This window comes from Quercus suber, unplaced genomic scaffold (genome assembly GCF_002906115.3).
Source record: "Quercus suber isolate HL8 unplaced genomic scaffold, Cork oak 2.0 scaffold_197, whole genome shotgun sequence".
In the NCBI taxonomy this organism is placed as follows: domain Eukaryota; kingdom Viridiplantae; phylum Streptophyta; class Magnoliopsida; order Fagales; family Fagaceae; genus Quercus; species Quercus suber.
The window spans coordinates 172,663-183,156 of NW_027069655.1; the positions used below are offsets into that span (position 1 = coordinate 172,663).

General features: G+C 31.6%; 1 pseudogene; it reads left to right on the plus strand.

Moving 5' to 3' along the window:
• The first annotated feature begins 2,552 nt into the window (after positions 1-2,552).
• Positions 2,553-7,949, plus strand: LOC111996014 (elongation factor 1-gamma-like; annotated as a pseudogene).
• Positions 7,950-10,494: the final 2,545 nt, after the last annotated feature.

Genomic DNA, 10,494 nt, shown 5'->3' on the forward strand with positions numbered 1-10,494 from the left:
ATCATCGACATCATTCTTCTCAAAAATGAATCATAGACATCATGAGATCAAGGGTCTAATAAATTACACTCGTCTGACGGTGTGAGCGATGTCGTTAGAGAGCAAGACAACTCAAATAAGCAATATGACATTAAATGCTCAATTCCATATTAATGCTCTCATAACAATATTTTATCCCCCAAAAAGACATGATCTCGTAATAATAGTTTAGCTTTGATGTCAAGAAAATTATAGCTTATTCAAATTTTTTGTACTTATTGTAACTATCAAATAATAATAATAATAAATAATAAGTTTAGTTTCTCTCAATATGTGAATTCTTAATAAAAAATATCTTGGCGTAAGGAGGAAGAGAATATATTTATTTATATATAAATATAATGGATTTTTGTGGGTAACTGGAGGAGAAAGAAAGAAAGATATGTTTTTTTTTTTTTTTTTTTTAAGGTTAAATTATTAATTTAACCTAAAAAAAAAAATCTTTTTTTATTGTTGCCATTGCTGTCATGTTCAAGTGTGTTACAATTGGCGGAGGAGAGTAGTGATGGAGGGAGAAGTTGATGTTCTTCATCCGCTGGGTCATGTGGGAGAAGTTCATGTTTTTATTTTATTTTATTTTCTCAGCTCAGGACCACCTCATAGTTCACGTTTGTTTTTTGTCATGCTGGGATAGTTCTATTGGGTTTTTAATCCGGTGTATTGTAACGTGTAAGTGATAAAATAAAAAATAAAAAAAAAATTGTAAAAAAAAATTGAAGTTTGAAAAAATTGATCTAAGGGTTAAGATTTCTTTTAAAACTAATTTAAGAATTCATACTAGAGTTTTTTTTTTAGAAGAATTTTCATACAAGAGTTAAAAGATTAAAACTGAATTTTTTAACTTTCAGTCTCAACTATTAAAAATACTATTGCACGATTTGAATCTCAATCACTTCTAGCGTATTTTATTTGTCTTGATAAGACACTGTATTATTGAAAGGGCAATGACACTCTTTTTTACATTCATTTTCTTATTTTAAAATGTGGATATTTTTGCATCAATTATAAATATTGATGTAAAATAGTGGATGTAAATAAGTGTAAGATGATAATTCTATTTCGTTTAGCAGTCCTTTTATCCATATTTTTCATTCAGTGTCACATAAACATTTTACGCGTATTTAATTAGTTTATTAAATAAAATAATGCCACATCATTTTTGTAGCTTAAAAAAAATTAAAAAAAAATGACATAACATAATATGGATGGATTAAATACATGTGATGATGAGCTTATGTGGTACTTAATGAAAAATATGGATGAAGAGATTGTTGATACAAATGGAATAGAACTTCAAGAGGTAAAATTCAAATTCTAAAATTTTAGAACGTAAAATTTAAATACTCCAAATTTTAGGGGTGTAGTTTGCAATTTAGTCTAAAAATCATTATGTCCGTCTAAAACTATTGTTTGGTTCTTATAAAAAAAAATGGAAAATTTATTAAGATAATCAAATTTGGAGTTTTTTGGAGTACATCATTGCAATTCTAAAAAATAAAATGAAAAATTTATTAAGATAATCAAATTTGGAGTTTTGGTGTACATCATTGCTACTCTAAATATGATTATCTTAATAAAATTTTCTATAAAAAAATTATTTCTTGGACAAAAAAAGAAAAAAGAAAATTGAGCCTCTGAAGAGTTTCCCACGTCACAAAGTGGCAACTACGTAGACCAAAACCATAGTTATCACCAACACCTTGGAAACCACCAATTGTGTAGTAAGCACGTTGTTCACCTTATCTAGAGGTTACAGTACGTTATTCATCCATGGTGAATCTTGAGGAATTAATAACATCAAACACATGCTCACCATCCAGACTAGGTAGAGCTCTCTGGTCTGGGAGGATTGACCTTCAAAGAGTAAACCTACGACTCTACATCTCCTCTAGAGAATCATCAACACAATAACAAACATCAAACAGTTACGGAAATACAAAGGCATACGTAGAAGAAAATGGATGTGTAGAAGGTTTTGCACGGGTATGGAAAATTGGAAATACAAAGATAGACTAAAGTGAACATTGTATTATTGATTGCGAATTGCGATAAGATGGATAATGAAATTGAAAGGTGGCGGACAAAAGCAAAAGAAATGAATGTTTTATAATACGAAAGTTGTGAAAACGAACAAATCATTAAGAAAAATATTGATAGAATAATGCTAATCATTAAGACAAGACCATGATGATGATGATGGTGGTGGTGGAAAAAAAAAAAAAAAAAACTGTTTGCATTGGATCCGTACAAAACCCATTGTTTGGTTCTCTCATCTCTCACTCTCAGTTACACTCTTTCTCTCTCTCTCTCTCTCTTCTCTCGGATTATACTTTGATCGATCGTTTCAATGGAACTATTCGATATTTTCTGAAAATTTTGTCCTTAGAGAATCAAACGCCTTGTTTTTCCCTTATTAATTACTTTACGTGCGTATGTTTTATTTTTTGTTTTGTAAAGGCTGATTTGACTTTTGAGATCTGAGAGAGACGTTTTTTTTTTCTTTCAGTGAAGACATGGCTCTGGTAAGTTAAATCGGATCAATCTTTTATTTGATTCCATGCATTTCTTACCAATCACTTATCTGTTTTATTTTATCTTTTCTAAAGCTCGGGACCACCTCATATATGGTTTATGTTTGTGTTTTGACCTGCTAAGATAATTCTATTGGGATTTAAATCCTATGTATTGTAACGTGTGTATAATTAGCACACATGAAAAAAAAAAATTGTTCAAAGGGTTAATATATATATATATATATATCAATTCAAGCTAGGGTTATTAAAAGTGATTTTAACTTATAATCTCAACTATTTAAAGTGCAATACTATTGCACGGTCTGAATTTCAATCACTTGCGGTGCACTCATTTTGTCTTGTAAGGACTTAGGATAATGTATTGTTGCACTTATTTTATATGTCTGTTATTTTACGACCACTTTCATATATTAAAATGTAGACATTTTTACATCAATTATGAAAATAAATGTAAAATAGTAGATGTAGACAAGAATAAGAGATAGTTTCCCTTTGTTGGAGTCTAATAGATGGGTTTTATTTCAATTCCTTTTTATTTTATTAAAGGTTTTTAGAAGAATTCTTTATTTACTTAGATACACACTTTTTTTTTTTTTGAGGGTCTACTTAGATACACACTTTGGTGTATAGAATACAGACTTCCTGCGTATTTTATTTTACTAAATGTAACAATCAAGTGATTTTTTAACCATATATATCACCCGTACATTAATGTAACTCAAGTATTAAGTTGGTGATTAAATTTTTCATTGGAATAATTGATTCCTAGATATTGGGTTTGGGTTTGTGACAAATTAAACGCCAACTTGATATTTGAGTTTGGTTTAGAAGCTACTCAAAGAAAATAAGGGATTTAATATGGTGAAGTCTGAAAGATGATGAATTGATGATCTCTTACCATATCTTTTGCACAAAAGTGGATTCTAAGTAAAACTTGTTTAATTCGAAAGTAGACATTTGGATCCTCAAAAAACATGGAAATTTGACCCAATTTGGGTTTAGAATGAATGAGATATAGTCATTCAAAGTTGTCACAATTGTTCTCCTAGAGAGTTTCGCTCAAGCAAAAAACTTCTCACTCGATACTTATTGCAGCAAACATTACACTAACCTTGAAGCCATACAAATTAACCTAATGATTCCCTATATAAAACAAACCCTTATATTTGAAATTGAGAGGAGAGAGGTTGTTGTATCAATGTTAATTACTCTGAGTACAAACTTTTATTGAGTCAAAAGAATTCTAAATTACTTTTTATAAAGTGTTTTCTCTATATGAGATATTTTTTAGAGTTTCTCCTCGAAGGTGTCATTGTTTGAAGTTTTGGTTGTGGACGAGGTTCACTCATGGAGGAAGTTCATGTAGAAAGATTTTAGAACTTCTAGGGTCATTGTGGTGGGAAGGCAAACAAGACGTTTTCTGAGGTTATAATAGGGAGTCTAAATGTACTAATTTGTTGTAAGTAGACTGGTAAAATTGTTTATTTTAGTGAATTTAATTTCTTCGGGATTAAATCCTAGAACGGTTGCAATATTGACCCCAAACATTTTTTCCATTTGGCTCACACGTAAAATCTGTAGTATATGATGTAGGGGTTTCCTGTGCTAATAATTGCTAATATCCCTTGCAAGTGAGTGCACTGCCCCCTCTGAAATTAATTAATTAGCTAGTATAACAATTGATTAAGAAAAATATTACGTTTACAATATTTTCACATACAGCAAATCATAGGTGGTAAATTATAATTAGCTCTAATTTGAATCTATAATTTGAATTATTATTTTGGTTACTCATAACAACTAATAACAACCTATATACCACATAAGATTTGTTGTGAAAATGTTATAAATATGTTGTGAACATAACATTTTTTATTGATTAATCATTTTTGTTACCAAATTAAATGTATCCGCTTGATCAACATGGCAGATATTGCATGCAGCAAATACGAACACAAATGCTCTCAAGATACTTATTGTTGCAGAGTACAGTGGTGTGAAAAGTGGAACTGGACCCAAATTTTGAGATGAATGTCACTAATAAAACTCCCGAATTTCTCAAGCTAAACCCAATCGGGAAGGTATACTTCTATATTTGGTAATCATTTTTTTAGTCTGCTAAAAGCTTCTAATACTAAATCTGTCATTTTTCTAGGTTCCAGTGTTGGAAACACCTGATGGTCCCATCTTTGAGAGCAATGCCATAGCACGTTATCGTAAGGCTATTGACTTTCTACTTCTATCCCCACCCATTAATTTTGGAATAATCATTATCACAGAGACTCATTAATGTACTCGTATGTTGTGTTACATGGCTGGAGTGTATTGGGGTTTAGGTTTCTTAAGAGAATCTTTGAACACTTAATATAATCTTTCTATTTTTATACTGACAATTTTCTCTTTATCACCACATGCGGAGGTAGGTATATAGCCAAACAATGTTTAATTCTTATGCTCTGTGTGTGCACGCTTATTATTTAATTTATCTTTATTATTATTGGTTTGAATTTTGAGAGTGCTCCTTGCACATGTTGATGATCACCTCATAATTATGTCATATTAGAATAATGATTAGGTGATTAATTTCATAATTTTCTATCAGTTTAAGCATTTGGGACAAGTGGTAATTTATTAGAACCTAGCCCTATTTGATTTGTATAATTTTTCTTTTGTTTGCACGAAGGTTGAGGAAGCTGCAATTTCGGGTTGAAGACAGCTCTGAGAGCTCTAAACACTAATCTTGCTTCAAACACGTACCTAGTTGGGCATTTCGTGACCCTGGTTGACATTGCTGTGGGGTGCTACTTATATAAGGGCTTCACCAAGCTCCTGACTAAGAGCTTTACCTCTGAGTTCCTTCATGTGGAGAGATATTTCTAGACCTTGGTTAATAAACCAAATTTCAAGAAGATTTTAGGTGAGGTGAAACAGACTGAGACTGTTCCACCAGTTAAATCTACAAAGAATCCTTCTAATCACTCAAAAAGAATCTTCTANGAAAGTGGAACTGGACCCAAATTTTGAGATGAATGTCACTAATAAAACTCCCGAATTTCTCAAGCTAAACCCAATCGGGAAGGTATACTTCTATATTTGGTAATCATTTTTTTAGTCTGCTAAAAGCTTCTAATACTAAATCTGTCATTTTTCTAGGTTCCAGTGTTGGAAACACCTGATGGTCCCATCTTTGAGAGCAATGCCATAGCACGTTATCGTAAGGCTATTGACTTTCTACTTCTATCCCCACCCATTAATTTTGGAATAATCATTATCACAGAGACTCATTAATGTACTCGTTTCATGTTTTTTTTTTTTTTTTGAGAAGAATATACTCGTTTCATGTTTTAAATATAAACATCAATAAAAAAAAAAATGTGCATGTCGCACTTGATATTTTGAAAATTGTGTGTAAGAAATGTAAAACACTATGAACATATTTTCTATTAATTTTAAGGGGCAGTTTTCAAAAATTCCTCTAACTTACTGCATGGTAGTTTAAAAAATATATATATATATATATTTTTAGTTATGTGATTTATTTAAATGATTGAATGAATGATGTGATTTAAATTAATTTGAATAGTCGTATAAATGGTCCTGTGAGTTCTTCTTTAACTTGGTTTGGAAGAAAATTTTGTCAAATCTTGAGGATTCTCTTAAGGTTGTTATGTTGGAACTTATGGGCTTTTTATCTGTTCTGCAGTCACTCGCCTCAAGCCCGACAATACACTAAACAGACTGAGACTGTTCCACCAGTTAAATCTACAAAGAATCCTTCTAATCACTCAAAAAGAATCTTCTAAACCGAAGCCTAAGGATGAAGCGGAAAAGGAGGAGCCAAGAAAGCCCAAAACAGAAGTTGGTGAAGAAGAGGAGGCTCCAAAACCCAAACCTAAGAATCCTCTTGATCTACTGCCCCCATGTAATATGATACTGGATGAGTGGAAGAGACTGTACTCAAATACAAAAACCAACTTCTGTGAGGTTGCTATTAAAGGTACTGGTAGTGTTTATTACACAATTTGAAATTGGGTCTTCAAGTGGTTTTTTTTTTTTTTTTGGGTGTGTATGCAAACGTTTGTGTGCAACAAGTTTTGTTTTAAAGGTATAAAATATAACCTCTTCTTTGGGCTATATTAATCTTTGCCCTATATATCAACAATGTTACATGCAAAATCAATTTTATAAAATTTTTCAAAAAATTTGAGGTGGGAGATTGTGATTAGTGAAAAATCAATTTCACTAATGATTTTTCACAAAGTCACGGACATTAATTTATTGTATACCAATCATAATTTATTGTATACCAATCATTTGCATTCAATCTATTCTATAGTTTTAGTTCATATCTGTATATTTTCTCAAACCTTGAAGTTCTCATTTATTGAGGTTGCTATCTTTTAAATGTTTGTATATTTTGTTAAAGTGGTATGTTTGGATTATGATCATGCATTGAGAAAATAGCTAGCATATATACTAGTATAATATGTTGAAGACTAAATTACATTTTTTATCCTTAAAATTTAGGATTATTTTCATTTCATTTCCTTCAAATTTGAAATTTTCTTTTTAGTCCATCAAAATTTGAATGTGTTTTCAAAAGTTGTTTCGTATATGCCTGTGATATATCTAGCGGTTAAGAGGGGAAAGGGGGATGAAAAAAGAAATGACATTGATTTGTTGGCACTTAGCTTAGCGGTTAAATTAGTCACTATGAAGATGGACGACCATTTTTGAATCAAACTTAAAGGTCCAAAATGAATATCTCAAACTTAAAGAGATCAAAATGAAAACAACTCAAACTATAAAAATCAAAAGTGTAATTTAGTCTTTGTTGAATATTCAATTCCAATACCTTGGCCGTGTTATTACTTTGAAACATTGAAGTCCACCATGCATTAGAAATCCTTATTTATACCTTGATCATGTTCACATTTATACGTCACTTGCTGCTTGAACAATTTTCTCTTCATCATTGTTTCATGTTTGTTTGTTGCAGGGTTCTGGGACATGTACGATCCTGAGGGATACTCTCTCTGGTTTTGTGATTACAAGTACAATGATGAGAATACTGTTTCCTTTGTAACACTAAACAAGGGTGGATTTCTTCAGAGGATGGATCTAGCACGCAAATATGCTTTTGGGAAGACGCTAATGATTGGATCAGAGCCACCCTTCAAGGTGAAAGGACTGTGGCTTTTCCGCGGGCCAGAAATACCACAATTTGTGCTTGATGAATGCTATGATATGGAGCTATATGACTGGAAGAAGGTTGATATTATAGATGAAGACCAAAAGGAACGTGTGAATCAGATGATTGAAGATAACGAACCTTTCGAGGGCAAGCCTCTTTTTGATGCCAAGTGCTTTAGGTGAATGACCCCAATTAGTCCCTGGATTAAAAGTTGTATTTTGTGTGTGTTTTTTTGCTAGAGTTTTTCTTGACGCTGTTCAAAAAAAACTGAAGTCTAGTATTTTTGTGTTTGAGTGACTTATTATATTTCTAAGTATGTTTCTGCTGTTTCAATATTCTATATAATAGAATCTTTTGTGTTACATATATGGTTGCATGTTGATTGATGTCGCGGAAGCCTGAAGAGAAAGCACACACGATGTTCTCTTTGATAGACAGAAACTAAACTGTTAGTTCCTGAGTAGTAAACCTCGAGTCCACGAGGGGTTCCTTGAATCCACAAGGTGATAGGTCTGGAATCCACCAGAGAATACAATAGACATAAGTCTAAATTTTTATTGATAATAAACTATGAAAAACGTTTACAGACTTAGAGGCCTATTTAAGAGCTCCTTAAAACTTGACATACAAGAAAATATAACCTAAAATAACTCATAATTGATACCTAACCATAACAAGAACCAAATTTGATCTAAAAAGCATTAAATGCACCTAAAAACAAGGAAATAAATCACCTAAACCTAAAATAACGTTTTTTTTACATAAAAATACCAAAAATAATAAATTACAATAATTAAATAGTAAATTGTGTTCTACATCAGACCCCTCCACTTGAAACAAACTCGTCCTCGAGTTCATCTTTGAAATCTGGAATCTCTCATGCCAAGAGAACAAATATGTTGAATACTTCATCTTCTTTGTCTTCTTGCCAAACTTGAAAGTCATTAATTGGGCAACTTGAACTTCTTCTCCCTTGATCTTCATGTAATTGACAATATTCACCAAATAAGAGTCAATGATCAAATCAAATCTTTCCACCCCAATAAAATCAATAAACTTTGTTTCAGTGTCTTCCAATAAAATAATAGGAGTTTGAATGTTGCAATCATCTAACTTGATTTCATCGAGATCGTTGACAACTTCCTCCATAATTTCTTCTTTAATGGTCTCTACTATCTCAACCTCAAGATCTTTCTCTATAATGAGGTCCTCATTAATCTCCTCCACAATCTTGATTTTAGGTTCTTCTTCTATAACAAGGCCTTCATTAATTTCCTCAGAAATATCTATATTTTCTTCTTTGACTTCTCCATATTCTTCAAGAATAATATTTTCTTTAACATGTAATTCTTCCTTTAACGGTGGAATATTTGGCTCTTCAAAATAATTCAAGTATGAACTTCTTGGCCAATAATAATCTTGTATTGTATACGACAAGATTTCTTCACAATCCAAAGGATAAAATTTGATAGCAAGCATCTTTTTCATCCTTGGCCATGATCGAATTTTGTCTTTACCTTGTTGAATTCTATCAGATTGTACTTGTTTCCACCAATGTAAGGCATACTTACTAAGTTTATACAAAGCAAGTCCAACTTTTCTCTCATAACAAATATTCTCATAGTCAAATAAATCATCTAGATCAAGTAACCAATCAAGAAAATCTTCTTTTAAAAAATAACCATTAAAACTTGCAATTCTCTTATAAGGTCTATATGAAATTTGCTTACCAATAGGTTGCCCGTGAGTTATGTCTCCGCTGCAGTTATCCCTATTGTTTCCATTCTTCAATGGCGTCATCCTAGCATAGATATTTGTGAGTGCTTGTTGTACGTCACGTAATACTTGCTAAGTTATTCGTCGTTGTTGTGGTGGTGGTTACGGTCTCGTCGATTAGCAATCAGATCAGGGTAAGTCAAGGCTCTGATACCAACTGATGTCGCGGAAGCCTGAAGAGAAAGCACACACGATACTCTCTTTGATGGACAGAAACTAAACTATTAGTTCCTGGGTAGTAAACCTCGAGTCCACGAGGGGTTCCTTGAATCCACAAGGTGATAGGTCTGGAATCCACCATAGAATACAATAGACATAAGTCTGAATTTTTATTGATAATAAACTATGAAAAACGTTTACAGACTTAGAGGCCTATTTAAGGGCTCCTTAAAACTTGACATACAAGAAAATATAACCTAAAATAACTCCTAATTGATACCTAACCATAACAAGAACCAAATTTGATCTAAAAAAGCATTAAATGCACCTAAAAACAAGGAAATAAATCACCTAAACCTAAAATAACGTTTTTTTTACATAAAAATACCAAAAATAATAAATTACAATAATTAAATAGTAAATTGTGTCCTACATCATTGATGGTATGCAAAAGTAAATTAATTGAGTTTTTATCATTTAAAACTAATGGATTGTTATTCGATTAATTATTTTATAGCCATGGTTTTCTGATTTAAGGTTGTACGGATATCTTTGATTTAGATCCTAACTTCAATTTCTGGTTTCAGAATAGTGATGTGACGATAATTTTAATATCTTACAACAGTATACGACACATACATAATAATTTCGTACTACTCTTCATTGAATGAGTAGCGATGCAAGTGTTCCTCTTTAGGCCTCTAAATAGATCACTTGTAAACTTTGTCCAATTAACATTTATAATGAAGCGTTTCAATCCTTCTGTAGAGTTTACTTCTTGATCTGTTGTAT